This window comes from Helicoverpa zea, chromosome 2 (assembly GCF_022581195.2).
Source record: "Helicoverpa zea isolate HzStark_Cry1AcR chromosome 2, ilHelZeax1.1, whole genome shotgun sequence".
Lineage (NCBI taxonomy): Eukaryota > Metazoa > Arthropoda > Insecta > Lepidoptera > Noctuidae > Helicoverpa > Helicoverpa zea.
In genome coordinates, this window is record NC_061453.1 from 1,724,768 (window position 1) to 1,741,864 (window position 17,097).

Consider the following 17,097-nt stretch of genomic DNA (forward strand, 5'->3'; position numbering starts at 1 on the left):
ATTCTAAGATGTCAGTTGTTTACTTGGCTCCACGGCCGTGGTACACCGTGAGGCGCATGTCAAGTAGGTGAGGATATAAACTGCGCTGACGCAGCTGTACGTGTAAGGCGATATTGGTGATGTTTGGATTTCGAATAAGTTACTACTTGGAGGTAAATGCTTGGCATAAAAAGAGTGGAAGAGACAATATGTTTTAGAGTATGAACTCCTCATTTAATGGTTTATGTAAGGAAATAATTATGAAGTTCTTAAGGGAGCTTTTTGGGCATCTTTATTACGTCGGTCTCCACAGCAGCGGCGTATTGAGGAGGGTCTCCATAAACAAATCTTTTAAAATTCAATAATAGTTTATGTATCTGCAATGTGTATGTATGTATCTGCAATAGCAATTTTGTAAACTATGTATTGTTTTCTTATTGAGTACATCTGTAACTTTTCGTTAATAATTTGAACACGTTATGGCCAATATCAGGTAAAAGTCTTGGACCTAGCTGGTCATTTATTGTTTTTGTTTGATAAGTATCTTAAAAACAAGTCTAGCGGGTCTAGCCACATAATTTGGAGGTATCTCTTTAAGGTCAAAGACTTTTTTTGTTTAATTAATTGCATAGGTGTCAAGCCGGATAAAATAACGAAATATTTGACATTTACATATAAATAAAAGAAATATCGTATTAACATTTAGCTCCTTTTCGTTGTTTTTTGTCGATTTAAAATATTACTTTTATTGCAAATAAATTTTGTCTCCCTCAGTACACAGAGGTCTTAAGCTGAGCACGATTTTCCCTAGGAAAAAGAAATAGAAAACAGTGCTAAAGCTGAATTAATAATACCTACACATTCCATCCTCCACATAAGCCTGATAAAGTAAGACAAAAGCAAAATATAGAGCCTATTTTCCTAAAATACAACAATAAATTATTCCTCACACATTCACACAACATGATGTGTTTTGAATCCATGGTATTCAAAATCAATCAATAAACCTGCTGAAAGTTTTAAAATACATGTCACCAATTCCTAAAACACACAAGGTACAAAGCTTGCATTGCGCGCCGTCACGTGCACATCGTGTGCGCCGACGCACTTCGTAGAAACTGCGCGCGCAGTAACCGACCAGTTCCTAAAATCGCGTCGCCGACGGTGCTAATAGATGATTTGACGACTATTAGCAGGTTAGGTAGAAGTTATTGTACTTTTTACCCGACTTCAAAGAAGTAGGTGTGTGTTTTTTAGTAAGGAGAACGGTGGTGATCCTTCAGCCTACATTTGTTGTTGTTTTGTTATAGAATTTGTGTAACTTATTTCCAAATCTTAGAACCTTGCCAGCTTGAAGCTTGCATTGCGCGCCGTTACGCGCACATCGTATGCACCGACGCACTTCGTAGAAACCGACCAGTTCCTCAAATCGCGTCGCCGTCGCTGCTAATACCTAGATGATTTGACGAGTGGCAATCGGAGAGTTATGGCTAATAGTTGTGTGCAATGCTTGAAAAGGTTGGTTTAGCAGAAGTTATTGTGCTCTTTAGTCAACTTCAAAGAAGAAGGTATATGTTTTGAGGAACGTGAGGGATAAAAATTCTTCCGATGTTTGTCTAGCTTAGTTAGGATTTTGTTATTTGGTACACAGCTTTTGAGGCCGTGGATATTTAGGACGTCCATGAAATAGTTTGTACCCTAATTAGTACCTGTATGCTTATGTATTCAAGATTAAGGACTACTACAATCACGAAAAAGTATGTGAGTAAGCCATTGAAAGGCTTGTGAAAAATACCATAATCATCAGTCTTCTTTACAGTCCCACTGTAGGGTATAGGCCTCCCTTACTGCAAAATATAGTGAGTCAGGTCTATTTAATAAAGTTTTCATTGAACACTGGCCGGCGCATTAAACCTCCATTGATGCAACAGTCAATAATCGTAAACCTCTTAACAAAGGCTGCAAAATTAAAAGCCTTTTCTAGTTCACACATTCTTGTTTTAGTTAATGGCTTAAAACCATACTAGTGCCATCAAGGGTCTTGGTGGTCTTAATGCTAATAGAGTATTGGACCCACGGAGAACAAAATGACTAGCGGAGGTGCCGTAATGGAAAATCTCCTAAGAACGTAGCGCGCCAAAATGCGGGTGTGCGGGGGACGAGGAACGTTACCATCTTCTTATACGCTTCTTTTTAACGATGCCCAAATTACCAAATGATTCCTTCCGCGCTGTGGTTTAGCAGCGGTGAGGGAGTGTCAGACTTTTCCTGACTAAAAGTCGTAGGCCTTTTATGTACCAGGGCCGCAGTAACTCTTTCGAACAATCCCGCACCTTCGATCTTCTTATACGCTGACGTTGGACATGCACATTTTTTGTAATACCAACAATCTTTGACAGATGTCTCGAAGAACCCGAAGGCCTCCTTACTTCACTTTTAACCGATCTGCTGTGTAGACTGTTTGACCTAGATGAGGCGCCTGACCTACCAGCATTATAGCATCTCCACTCACCTTTCCTCACTCCGTGGCTAATAGAGTATTGGACCTTACGACCATTTCGAAGTCTTAACTGTTTACGACGATATTTCCCTTTTGTCTTTATGGCGAGACGTGTTCATGAATTTAGATGGACCCGCCGGAGGTTTTTGAATTTTTAAATAGGGCTTTTTTGTTTGTTTGTTCGTTTGGTAAGCTGGGTTTTGTGGTTAAAAGATTTTTTATTATATTATGAGTATTGATTTTTTGGTTTGTGTTTTAAAAATGTGTTTTACCGTTGTCGTTGTAGGTTCTTCTGGATTACATCATCTGCTTTGCCTTTTCCTAACTATGTTGGAGTCGGCTTCCAGCCTAACCAGAGCTATCAGTGTTTTACAGGGCCTGTATTTCTGCTTGTCTGACCTCCTCAACCCGGGTAACCCTTTAACATATTTCTTGTGTTTTTTTTTCTCTACATTTTTCGGTCTCCCACTAGGAACACCTTCAAGACTTTGTACTGCAATTTCACCGAAACCCCGCTAAGTACATCAAATTCCCCATCACACACAAGTCATAGCAAGTTCACGTAATATTACTTCACAAGAATTTAACTGTACTAAGCCGTAATGGCGGTTCACATGAGCACAAAACGTTGTGTCGTCGACGTGCGCCGGCGCATTGAATTTTATTGGACCAGTTATGATATCTTGTAATAGTTGTAAGATCTGCTTTTAGCTTCTGTTTGAAGTTTCTTGTTAGATCATGTCTTGTACCGTTTTACTATTAAATACCTTGGCGTTTAGTTCTTATATGAAAAGAACATTATTACAAAATCTACACTAATATAATGAAGAGGAAACTTTTTTTTGTAAGTTAAAGGCTCTGAAACTACTGATAGAACTACTGATTTGACAAATTCTTTCCCTGTTGTGAAGCTAGACTATCCCCGAGTAACATAGGCTAAATTTAGTACGGATACGGGAAGAGTTTCCTCGGGACGCGGGTGAAACAGCTAATACTAACTGTATATAAAATGAGAATGGTTACAATTTCACTGACTTATGTGGCTTTGGTAGGGTGCTATATACTATTGTGCGGAAATGTGTACTTCTCCAATCACATCGCCACAGTCCAATTAAATAGAAATGTCTTAATTCACAGCTCAAAGCATGCCAATGATAATCCCATCTCTTAATTAATATTGACAAATAGCTCTGTGGTGACTCCATGGATCGTCATTCGTCTGTCCACAAAGCGTATAGGGAATAGTAATGTCTCAGTCACCTGCGCGTGAGTCAGGGTGACGCAAAAGAATGCGTCTGCGCAGATTTGATCAATACGCGGTGTAAGTCATTGTTTTTACATTGAAATACTATTATTATATATTTTGTCAAATATACAAAAAATATAGTATAAGTTTGATAAATTTATGTGACAAACATTAAAATTGCTTTTTTTATGCGGCTAGCCGTATGTCATTATAGTGCACAGTGATCGATTCAAGGATGTCTACGACCTTTATAATCACAAAGGACAATTAAAAAAAAAAAAAAATTCACTACACGACTTCGGCAATCGCATTGAATTTCCAATCGCGCCTTTTTTCTACAACCTGTTTGTCGCTTCTAAACTTAATTCATCTGACAAACCGTATCTAATGCCGTTACGTAAAAAAAAACAATCGTAACTCGCAATAGGTTAATCCACATTTTCTAGCAAGCGGCAAGCAAAAAGGTTTTAACCGTTAACAAAACAATACCACAGACAATATGCTGTCAGTTGGGACTTCTGGCCCCCGTTACAACTTACCCTTTGTATGCAAAGTGATGTGATGACAGGAGCACAATGATAAATCATACGGATTATATTAATACTTTTATTAACGCCTACTGGTCTTAGAGAATGTTCAACAACATTTTGTTAAAAAGAAAAAAGTTTGACATGTGTTTTCGAACTTTTTTCTGAGTGCTGTGGGCGTTTTGATACTGGCATGACAGGAATTGAAGATGGAGGACAGTCTGTGAAAAAAAAAACAAAAGTGAATCACGTTTTGGCGCCAATTAAAATAATTCGTTGACGGAAATAGTTTTGTTCTATTGTCTTGTGTAATATATTTAGCTTTGCCATTGAAAAATCGAAAGCATACTACGTTAAATATTCTTATTCTTAAAATGTTCATAGAAAAAGTGTGTGTGTATTTTTTTTCAATAGTAGGTGAATTTTGAATAATATTGTTAACTCATTGATAGCGAAAGTATTCTATTTCAGACTATACTTGTATATGTACCAACAGTTGCATAATATTTTGAAAATTTTATTGGAAACCTTCACCTTTTCTAAGCAACTAAAATAAGGAGATTTTTTTTATATCAATACAATTTTATATCTACGTTCCGGTCCTTTTTATATCGCAGCTAAGCAATACAATCTTTAATCTTTTACATTTACTTCTTGTCAGACTATTACTGTAATCTTTCATTCTGTATAAATATAAAGAATCAATGTCTTTGTTGCAGTAACAAGCCGACAATGTGACGGGTGACAAGTTCCCGCCAAAACTGATCGTCCACCATCTTGTTTTAGCATAGACAAGTGTTGCCAGGTAAGAATGACATAGTTAAAAGTTTACGCAACCTTTTCTGTGTAATCAATTAATCTATTGAATCGATTGGGTCTTAAAGCAATTTTATCAAACAAAAAAAAGAAACGCATTGGAATCTTCTCATCACTTACGTTGCCTCAAGCCTTCGCTTTCAATCAGACGATACAGCGGGGTAACCAGACTAAAAAAATAAGTGCAAACATTTTTCCTAAGTCTATATATGGAGGATAATCGTTAGGCATCTGGCTAATGTTGCTATTTCCTTTAATTACGAGTATAATGCGGTCAGGCTGAGTCCTACGTGAGGATTCGCAGCTTTTACAAATCGGTCGGCTATTAGATTTATTGGACGGACACAAGCTATGTTTTTATAGCTTCTGCGATGCTCTTAGTGGAGGAAATATTTAGTGTTTTTGCTTGTCTAATTACCAGCATTGCTGTAATAAAATAAAGCCCTTTTAAAGCTAATCGTCATTTCGTTTTTACATGATATGTGTTGGTATACGTTGTAGGTAATATAATTATATTAAGAACAGCTGTAACAGTAACAGTACAGTAACATTACTTATTTAGACAACAAAATTAAAAAAAAAAAAAAATACAAGTTTTCTAACACCATATTTTTTCCTACAACTTCCGTCCCATAACTTGCTCGAATACAAACCAAAAGCAACAAAAATACCTCGTGTGCAATTTAAAATATATGTTCCGCGCCCTAGGATTTATTGTGACATCGACACAAGCAACAATGGATTCCTTCCTAGTCTAGCGTTTATTTCAATTGGCCTAGCTCCTTCTATTGTTGTTTTTGCTTTACAATAAGAAATACAATTGGGAATTTAAATTATGTTCGCTGGCTGGATAGTTTCCGGTATCTCTGCCTTGGGTTCTAAAAGGTTTTATTAGGGTTAGGTTTAGGCGGATTTATCATATCCATAAGTATCCATAGTGAAACAGCATTTCTGTGAAAGCAGTTAAAATTTTATATTTTAATCATCACTATTTAAACCAGCTTTTATCTAAAGAATATAGCATTCGAAAAGATCATTCATCTAAAAAGTACGATGCCACAGACACACAATTCTGGGTTAAGCTCGCCATTGCACATAAACTGTCTATATTTATTGTTAAGTGTGCGGTAATGAATATGTTGTTGGTACACATATCAGTCAAACTTATAACACCTCTCTTTTTGCGTCAGGGGTTAAAATTGACAGATGGCCTGCATCATAATATCTTCATACTTATCTTAATACATCAAAAGTAGGTAAATACGGTAGCATATTGCGCGGTATTGCATTACAATGCATAATTTCTATGATTCTATGTAATTATGCCCAAAAGCATCAAAGGTCAATTCTGTTTGTAAGCAAATAATGAAAAAGCGTTGCATAAGGACGATAGTTCACTCAAAGCTACAAATTATTGAGTAAAAAAATTGAGAAGCAATTCATAAAGATAAAATGAACAAAATTTTAGGTATTTATATATTTAGAAAAAATATTTTTTAGGAAGTCATAACAAATAAAACCGTTTAAATATAAACACGTCACAAAGTACACAATTTTTATACTGCACACTTCTTTTAAGTACATGTCAATCGGTTACCGACATAAAGATTTATTCCTTTAATGCGTATCTAGCAGAATCTTAACAAGCTGTCGCACTAGATACAAGGGGAAGATATCTCAAGAAGTTTTACATCTATAAAGTGCTATCTTTTTTTTCTGTAGATACACGTGCAAAAGTAATGTTGGAGATACAGATACATACTGATTGTTTTTTAACTGTTTATATGTCGCTTGTTATAAAACAGTAGAAAATCAATTGTGTCTCGCCTATATCTACGCTCACATATAACGGGTTAATTTTCAGCTTTTTTGACGACCAATTAATTTTCTATTGCTAATTTACTAGGGACTGGGTTAAATTTTCATAATGATCTTCTATTTGACTCAAACTCAAAATATTTATTCGCTTGTTAAGACATTCTTCTACATCGCCTTCTTAACATATCGGCCAATTTTGCAGTATTTAGACAACGATCAATGCAAAAATGTTCACTTTCTACACCTCCCTCTGAAACAATCAAGTGAAACCAACGCTTTATCTCTATCTGTTTCATAGCATTTTATCAAAGCGCGTTCCTTTCAACACATTGTAAAATGTTTGTCTTCTTAGTTTTCTTGCATTGTGCTAGATATCTCGGATCTGCTCGTTAGCCGCGACACCTCAATAGGCAATGCTAGGAGATGCGTAAGATTGTCGCACTCCGTACATTCGGATCATTGTATAAACCTGCCCTTTCTGGGTAAACAAAGTGCCTGTGAATCGGTAGGCACAAAGAATGACTACTATTGGATACCACAGAGCACCTTATTGGTGTATTTACCTCATTAGTGTAATGGTTTTCGTGTAAGTTCTCTCAAAGATGGTCCAGGAAAAGGTTTTGGGTAAAATGTAGTCTTAATTAAACCCTAAAATGGGAATCCAGGAAATGTTAAAGGCATAAAGGTTAAGCGAAGAAGGTTATAATATGTTACTGTGTTTTAAAAAGTATCGTTGTTTTGGTATTTAAGAAATGTTTATAAAGAGTCGTGTTGTACATAATCTTGCGTTAAATACCGACGAGAATAACCGCGAATTCTCAATTACACCTTTAGCTTGCTAAATTAATTTGAATCGCATACATAAATCATTAAATCTGTTTGAGAAGTTATTCTCAATAATCATACAATGAATTACCACAAGTCAAAAATTCTGTAGTAAGCGATTTTTCAAATATTTTCCCCCTACCACAAATATACCTGTCGGGCCGAGATTTTTGCTAAAAAGCAAAAGTATGAACATGAGTGATTGATGGCGTTAAAACTGATTGATTCCTGAGCCGAAAACGATGCAATAAATAATGTTTTTGTGACTAAAATTATGTTAAGCGCCTGTGCCGAAACGGCTTGAGTTATGGCGAGTTCATACTTATTGGACGTTGTGCTTTAACTGCTTGAAAACCAATAATGATTATAAAACAATAGAGAATCATAACATGCCTGGCAAATTGTGAGTTGTAAATGACATTTAAACTATTTGCATTAAAAACTAAAATAGAAATATTCACCCTGAAGAATTCGGCAGTTTGTTTTTAATTAAAAGATTTGTAAAACTGATTATAAATTATGACAGAATTTTACTTTCGAACCCCATACAGTGTGATCAGTCCTTTATAAGTGCTAAGCAGAAGGAAAGCGGAGATCACCCGTTTGGCATACAAATTATATTCGTATGAAATTGATATTCATCATTATAATAACAGAGTCATTATTATAACGAGAATCAATTTCAATATAAACGCAAATACATCAAGCGTACCAAAAATAAATGATTTATAACTGGTTCGGGTACACTACTTAATATTTGCGTATTAAAATGTTGTGGTAGGAAAAAAATTGGAATTCTTAATAAGATCAAGTTTTTTAGTGTCTTTGAGAAAGGAATAATAATACTTTAATACAGTCTATCGGTGGGTTTCTATAACCTATTTACCTATAGATAGAGATAAGATTCTGTATTATTTGAAATATGTAGGATCACTAGGATCCATAGATCTACACTTATCGGACTTCTAAAAACGTAGGAAAAATATTTAATTACGATTTATGTGATTTTAATTTTGATTCATATTAAATATTTTCGATAAGCTGTTTCTAATGGCTTCACCCGTTTCAAAAGACCAAAAACTTCTTCTAAATGTATTAATATAAAATCCCCTTTTTATCTACCTGCATCGACAGTAAAAGTAAAAGATTGTATAACGCAATCACAAGCAGTACACGTACTCACACTTAGCGATACTTCTTTTTGTCGCTGTTACCAAATTGGGTCTGGCTAATGAAGTGGATAAACGTGATGGGACACGACAACTCCTGTTGACCTTGGGACTTGAAATCCGAGTCTGTAGACTGTACAGTATGTTAGGTTGCACGAAGGGCTTATTGAAGGATTTGCAGTATACCATTATCGTCCAAAATGTGTATAAAACTGCTAATTTGGGACGTAATTTAGTAAAGAGCAGAATAAAGTATTAAGAGATATTGCATATTCATCATTTGTCTAGTCTTTTCTCAACTGTGTTGGAATAGGCTTTCAGTTTAACCGGGTCCAGCTAAGTACCAGAGTTTTCAAGGAAGAGAAGTTTTCTGAGCTCCTCAACCGGTCAACCCGATGCCCCTAGGAAAGACCGATTGTCAGGTTTCTGACTACCCGTAACGACCCTGCACATACTCTGCCATATTTAATTTTAAAAAAAGTAAAGATCTAGGTATAATAGATTCTTTGTTCGTTTGGTGTTACCCAAGATTAAAAATTGAGGAATAATATAGGATAGCTTTTTACGTGATAGGCTAGCAATATCTGCTAGTAGTGTGGTCTGTTAAGATGAGATCAAAACCACCAAAATCAGGTACCTAGTATGTTACGATAACAGTAAAAAAGGACAGAACGGAGACTTTTTGTGAGTGGAAGGTCCAAATGTTTTGGGTAATAAACACGTTTGTTTATTATGCAATTAAAATATTTTGATAACATCTTTAACTTTAGTGTCGAGTTTATGGTCACTTTGAACTGGTCATAAAAGGAACGTGTGGTCTTTCTTTTTTTAATATTTGTCTTACAAATGTATTTTGTTTTCAAACTTGTAATGCGTATGATTGGTTCGTGTGGAAGACGATACGGCTGGAAGGAATCTCACTTGTCACATGACGTTAGATAGAGAAGGATGGAAGAAGAAAATATACTGCATAATTGATATAATTAGAATAAGAGCAAGTTAATTTATGATCATGACTTGTAACACATATTTTCTTAAACTTCCCTTTACTTCATTTATTGTTATAAAAAACTTGAAGATTAATGAATTAGTTAAGAAGATTAGGCCCAAGCCATGTTAGAAGTCTTCCAAGAGATTATTAAAGCAATAAAAAAATTTGCAAGTAGGTACTAAATTCGACCAGAACTCTCACTTATCAAGTCTACCAATACGAACAACTAAATCGAATTATTAACTAGACGTTAGCCGTAACTAGTCGTTTATCCGCGGTTTTACCCGCGTCCCGTAGGAACTACTGGCCGTACCGGGATAAAATATATCCTCTGTTGATCGGGAAGAGTGTATCTTTCCAACAGATAAATATTTTTTAGAGTCAGTAGTTTTGGAGCCTTTAGGCATTCTTTCTTCAATATTTTGGTTATGCAATAACTTCAACAGACAGGCTGGTTTGCTATCAACCATCTTGAAAGTTTGCATGTACAAATCTATATCATCGTAATAACGAGTGATGTCGAAATATAAGACCTTGTGAATGCAGCTATTAAATGTAGGATCCAATTAATTATGAAGATGCTACGATAAAGGGTGTTCTGTTTCCGTACACGATTATTTTCACGGATTGTTAGAGGTAAATTGTTTTTTTTTTTGTATTTTCGTGATTGTTGTTGTAAGTTGTGGAACCTAAATTGTTTTTATTTGTTTAAATCCCTGCTAGCACATATGCGAAAGTGACTTTTTCTGTCTGTCTGGCGCCAATTTAATAACCAATAGATGGTTTGGGATCAAATTATTGGATGAGACAGTGTAGAACCAGAGAAAGAGGCTTTTCGTCCGGGTGCGACAAGTAGGTACCTCGGAAAACTACGTATTCCTGGGCCACTGAATACCTACAACTGGATTTAAATACCATAAGTTATAATAATAACTTGTTGGGTTTGACCTTAAATAACAATTAAAAATATAAAATCAAAACATAATTGGCTAGACATTCATAAGGTAAATGGTTTTAAATATGGAACATTGCGCGAGCGCAAGGACATGACAGCTTAGCGAAGCTGTTCGGCAGTTTTCGGAAATACTCGGTTTAAGGCACACCCACTTTGTACAAAGTTTTGTGTTTGGTAATGTTTGTAAAATAGTTCTTTAGACTGCTTAGGTATATCAATATTGGATATTATTTTTTTGATGCTACCTGTAGACTAAAGATGTTCTTGCTGACTATAAATATAGGTGTTTCTGGGTCACTTAAGTTTTTATACATAATCCTAGTGGATATTTTTTGAGTATATTATTTTTGAACGTTTTTGTATTATTTTATATGGCCTAGTGGGTAAAGAACCAGCCTCTCGAGTATGAGGGTGTGGGTTCGATTCCAGGTCAGGCAAGTACCAATGAAACTTTTCTAAGTTTGTATGTACTTTCTAAGTATATCTTAGACACCAATGGCTGATAAAAAAGGTGAAGGAAAACATCTTGAGGAAATCTGGACTATATAGTCTGAAATCACCAACCCGCATTGAGCAAGCGTGGTGATTAATGCTCAATCCCTCTCCGTGTGAGAGGAGGCCTGTGCCCAGCAGTGGGACGATAAAAAGGATGTAACATAACATATTTTTGAACAAGTACCTATATTATGTAAACCAAACACAGCTGTTGTAATTTACTAAATACAATTAATTACGATTGATAGTAATATCTCCAATAACGTGTATTCTGCATATGCGTGCATAATTTAATAAATGTCTTAATTAAAATGCAAATAAGAAAGTTACCTATGCGAATGCATAGGTATTAAGTATAGATATGTTGTATCTGTGGCCTGGAGGCATTTGATTGGTCCACTGTATCTACATATATCCCTTAATTTATTGCAACGAGTACAGTCGTGAACAAGGATTAAGATAATTTTAAATAATATTTTTTAAGTTAAATGAAATAAGCATGAATAATGTTATAAGATCATTCATTAGGAGTTTTTAGTTATTTTATTGTGTTTATAAATCAATTGACGTTAATACATATTATTAATTCGTGATGGAAATATCTAACACCATGCGTTGCGCAAAATTCAGACTTCTATTTCAGCATAAATGTACAATTGAAAGAAACATTAGATGTTCGAATATCGAAATTAGTAAGATCATAAGACCTTCATTTATTCACAATATACATATTTACATTAATTGAAAATAAAATAAAATAAACTTATATATATATATATACAACTGGGGAATATTATATAAATAATAATATATATTTATATATATATATAAACTTATATATATATATATATATATATATATATAACTCGAAATTAGTTGGTATTCTAGGCTGCTTTTTTATAGCTGAGCTTCAAACATGGGTAAAAAGTTACCCACTATCGCCACACTTTTTCTCCCAACTATACCTACAGCATACACTCTTAATAGTTAGTCACCTTGACACGCTGCCAAACGTGTTCACGTTGTACACCAGACATTTATCTTCGTACTACTTGACTTGACCAGCTGTCCAGTGCAATATGATATCTTAGATATATGATTTAGTTTTTTTTTTTTAGTTCATTCTTTTAGTTCTTTTTCAATATGTAAGTATGTAATATGGTCGTCGTCACAGCCTAAAAAGTCCATTGCAAAGGTCTCCCCCAGCTTAGGAGAGGGAGTTGCCTTACTCACTCCCTTACTGCTTGAAGCTTCTAAATCTGATAGTTTCTAGCTTTCAAATACATAGATTTACCCAATTATGTCATTGAATTTTATTGTAATGGCATGCTTTTAAAAATGCTTAAAAGGTTTACACTTTATTCCGTATTGTGTGAACTCTTCGACAGTTCAGGGAGATTTGAAAGCACTCTACACAAACAACCAAAGAAATGTCGCCATTGACATACCGGATACACGCCTTTCCATGCCATGAAACTTAATCCTACTATCGGATCCAATGACCAGACGACAAAGACCAATTGTGCGATAACAAAATGCTATAAGCATAAATTTTATAGTTATCGGCACGAATCTTGAGCTCTGACCTGACCATCTGCGCAGAAGTGATTTATTAGCAAAGAACCAATCCTGCGACGCGATGCACTGCGGGCCAATCACCGCTTTAGCCCGCCCCCGCGTCTCACTTCATACCACAAAAGGGACCCAATAAATTACTTCTGCGCGGGTGAAGGTCAGAGCTCAAGATTCGTGCCGATAACTATAAACCCAATCCGATAAAACTCGGTCAAGCCATTCCTGAGATTAGCAGCTTTAGATTAATCAAAAGATTTGCTAAGACACATTCGTCTTAATCATTACATAAGCACATAAACAAATATAAGGACGGCGATACTCGCAAAAAGTGAAAGTTGTTGTAGCCAAAAAAGAATGGATGAGGCCTTACATGACCACCTTCTTAAAATACACTTTACTACTTGGTATTAAAGTTGTAATTCCTTTGACAGATCTTCATATTTGACCGGTAATCTTAAGTAAGGTATTTTGTAAGCCACTTGTCGGTTTGTCGACCAGTTTTAAACCTTTATTGTCGGTTACATACAAAGGAAAGGTTCAAAATATTCCAAAATGGAGATCGTTGTTTTCCCTTTTATAGAGGTTCAAGTTTAAGTGGGTACTTTAGTTGCAATCCGTGTTTTCATCTCCCTTGACCGGTAAGGCCAGTTGGGTTCACTTTTTCTTTAATTGATTTTATTTGGTTTACCCTTAAAATATGGAGACAGTATTTTTTTTGATGTAGGTGAATTGGGGTTCCCTTACATTTTCTATAGTTGGTGCATTCCCTTGCCATGCTTAGAACAAACTTCTGTATTTTCATAGTTTCTGTATTTCGACATTTCCAGGTCGATTCTGTGAGTGATTCTACTCTGAACCTAAAACTAGTAGTTTTTTTCATACTTGATTAATCTAACTCAAAGCTCACGTGACGTTATATTTATGCTCCGTTATTCTATCATCTCTCCTTTTAACGATGATCAAATATACATATATCTTCAAAGAATTGGGTGATGTCCCTATGTGGTTTTCCCCAAATCAAACATTTAAACAAGGTGGACACACGACCTTTTGAAGGTCGCCGGAAGACGCTGGATGCATGTCGCCTCCAACAGGTTTCTGTGGAGATCTAAGGGGGAGGCCTATGTACAGCAGTGGACGTCCTATGGCTGAGATGATAATGATGATGATGACGAAACATTTCATGACGTACTAGAAAGAGTATAAGCTATGATTTTCCATCTTTGATCACAAAGAACTTAATTATTTGGTCAACTCTGATTGAAATTAACACACTAGCCACGTTACATTATTAATATTGTCAATGACACATAACAAACATAAATAAAAACCATTTTACGACGACTTTTTATAACTCCGAAAAAGTTAAGTCATCGCCATCTGCGTCAACAACCGAATTTCCACCACATTTCTTATAAAATAGAGTGCATTTTTGTTTGTTGAACTAAAATTAATAATCTACAATGACATAGACGTAATAAACAAATTAAAGTCCGGTTTTAGAATATTAGATATTTGAGATTTATAGGTATTTCTGTCCCACGGATTGGGACAGTTAATTTCTCGAAGCGATGAATTTGAATTTAAATTCTGTTGTCAATTTATTGCTCTCTTTGGTTCGTTATAAGAATACATTTTTAATATTCTGTTACAATTAACGGAATTTAATTTATAGTCCAATAGTAGTAGATAGTTCTTAGTAAGTGCACTCTGGTCTATGGAATGGTAAACCTCACTTGTAATTAGCAAAGTGCAAAGCAGAATTATTCTTAGAGATAAAATAAGATCCTTGTCCCAAACTTGTTTTAAATTCTAGCCAATAAGCTAACATTTATCACAGGTAGTCTAAAATATTTCTTAGAACCTGTCACCTCTTAAATTATAGTCTGTCTAGATTAATTGCGTCAATTTCGGAGAAGTCCATTTTTAGGAAAGTAATCTTTTAATGTAAACTCACTGACGTTCAAAAGAACTATTTATAACCTTCGCATTTATACATACTTATCTAGCATGCATCTTCATATTGAAACTTAGGGAAACCACATCTTATGGGAATATGGGAAGAGCAAACTTGCCACATTTTTTCAAATCATAATGCATCTTCCAACTCTATCATACTCTATTTTGAATATATTTTCGAGTTCAACTTAATAATATTAAAATTCTTCAAACTCCATTTCTAAATTCAAGTATATCAAATACCCAACAGCTACCTTCAAGTCCTAGCCCTTACTCCTCCGTATAAGGCACCACTTACCTTCCCTATCCGGCGGAAACACAAAAACGGGACTGCCAACGCCAACATCAGAACTATTGCAAACTCATACATATTAAAGCCTTCGACTGTACCGTAAGATGCGCGTGAGTGCCTCCGTGGGAGTCCACAAGGCTGCCAGCCTCTCGAGTGATAATTGAATCATTCATACAAGTCATTCATGGAGGTTCGTAGAGAGACTGGTTGTAAATTAGCAAGGTTTGACTAAATGTGGGTTCATCACGGAGTACAGAAAGATGAACAGAGATGCTATAAGGCAGGTAGGTTTGGAGCCTTCTTCTAGGTCAATTAAGTACGGTAGGCATGACCGAAACGATCAGTTATGAGCGAACTAGGGTAGGTAGGTATTAATTTTTTTTTGGTATCCTAAAAAATAGGTGAATTGCAAAGAAGGCGTGTAAGAGTGAAACTAGTCACCTTAGTTATCACGCGAACACCCGCATTTTGTTTTCCGTTATGGCATCTCTGATAGTCATTTTGTTCTCCATGGAGCACATTGATATGGCTGTATTTCTTTATTAGTGGCTAAAAGACCGTCAAAACTACAGTAAGGAATGTGCAGCTATATTGGAAGCTTCTCATGGGATTGGTATGTCTTTTTCTTGCCTGTTTCATAGTGTTATCCATCTTTGCACCGTTTTATAGGCGTAAAATGCATTTTAAAAGCATTTTAAAGACATGTTTGTGTTGCTTATGGTGGTTTACCCTTAGTGAAAGAAACGTTTTTGTATGGTCATAAATTAGCGTGAATTAATTACCAATATATAGGTGTTGTTCCTAAACACTTAATTACAAGAATTGACAGAAGGGGTAAACAATTTATTTTGTTTACGTGGCTTGCTGTAAAAAAGAAAAACAACCTGTAAAAACCACGGCTTATTGAGCATTCAATTCCCAAAACATAACATATGATTTGTCTTCCATAAAATCGCTATAATACACAGAAGTTCACCGTATATTTGCAGAAACCAGTCGAACTCGCTTCGTCGTAAGTTCTGTGTTTTATACGTTCATAAATTCGACACTTAATGTATTCTCGAAATGATATTTGGAGAGAAGTATCGTGATGTGAACGATATCGTGGTAAGGTTGGAACTGAGATGCGCGGAGCGATTTGTTAGTAATGCGAATAGAGAGGGCATATAAAATTCTTGCTTTGTAGAAGACGAAATGTTTTACTCGGTTTCACCCGCGTCCCACAGGAACTACTGCCCGTATTAGGATTAAATATAGCCTATGGTACTCGGGAAGAGTGTAGTTTTGCAACAGTGAAAGATTTTTTTAAATCAGTTTTGTAGTTTCGTAGCCTTTAGGGTACAGACAAATAAAAAAATGAGTTCTTTTTGTTATATCAGCATTGAAATCCCGACATAAAAAAAAAAAAAAAAAAAAAAAAAAGAAATTAAAATTAATAAAAAAAGTGAGAAATTCTATATTCCTATGAGTGAGTTTCAGTATCTAACAAATAGTTTTAAAACATTGCTTTTATACCTAATTGTTTGCATTGATCTGGTAACGGCGTTTGATTAAAAAGCTGATTTACAAAGAGTTATATTTCTTACGTACAAACAATTAAGTTTAAACTTACCTAATTGCTTCCGTTTGCCCCAAAAAGGCTGTTAATTTATATTTCCTGAGCCGATAACTGTTATAATGCTGATATCAATCTTTGCTACGTAAATGGTTTTTACATATTGTGTTTATGAAATAGAAATCAGAGATGCTTTTTATTTAGTCCATATAATGTCCATATAATAAAATGAAAACTTCTTCTTCTTTAGATTTTAGAACAAAACCTAAAACTAAAAAGCATACATGAATTGGAAATACGTAATTTTATAGATTTTTTATAAAAATGTTTTCATTATATCTTAATGAAGGTGAAAATTCTTATTTTACTTCTCTGTTTTTTGTATTCAAGTCCTG

At 35.1% G+C, this 17,097-nt stretch overlaps 1 protein-coding gene across 3 annotated transcripts in view; it reads left to right on the forward strand.

Moving 5' to 3' along the window:
• The window catches only part of LOC124636827 (xin actin-binding repeat-containing protein 2), an 85,416-nt gene that overhangs the window by 46,315 nt on the left and 22,004 nt on the right, over window positions 1-17,097 (forward strand). For all 3 annotated transcript variants that reach the window (XM_047173006.1, XM_047173023.1, XM_047173015.1), the window contains one exon: window positions 4,972-5,057. The gene's annotated coding sequence lies outside the window, so the exon portion shown is untranslated. The remainder of the gene's footprint in view (window positions 1-4,971; window positions 5,058-17,097) is intronic.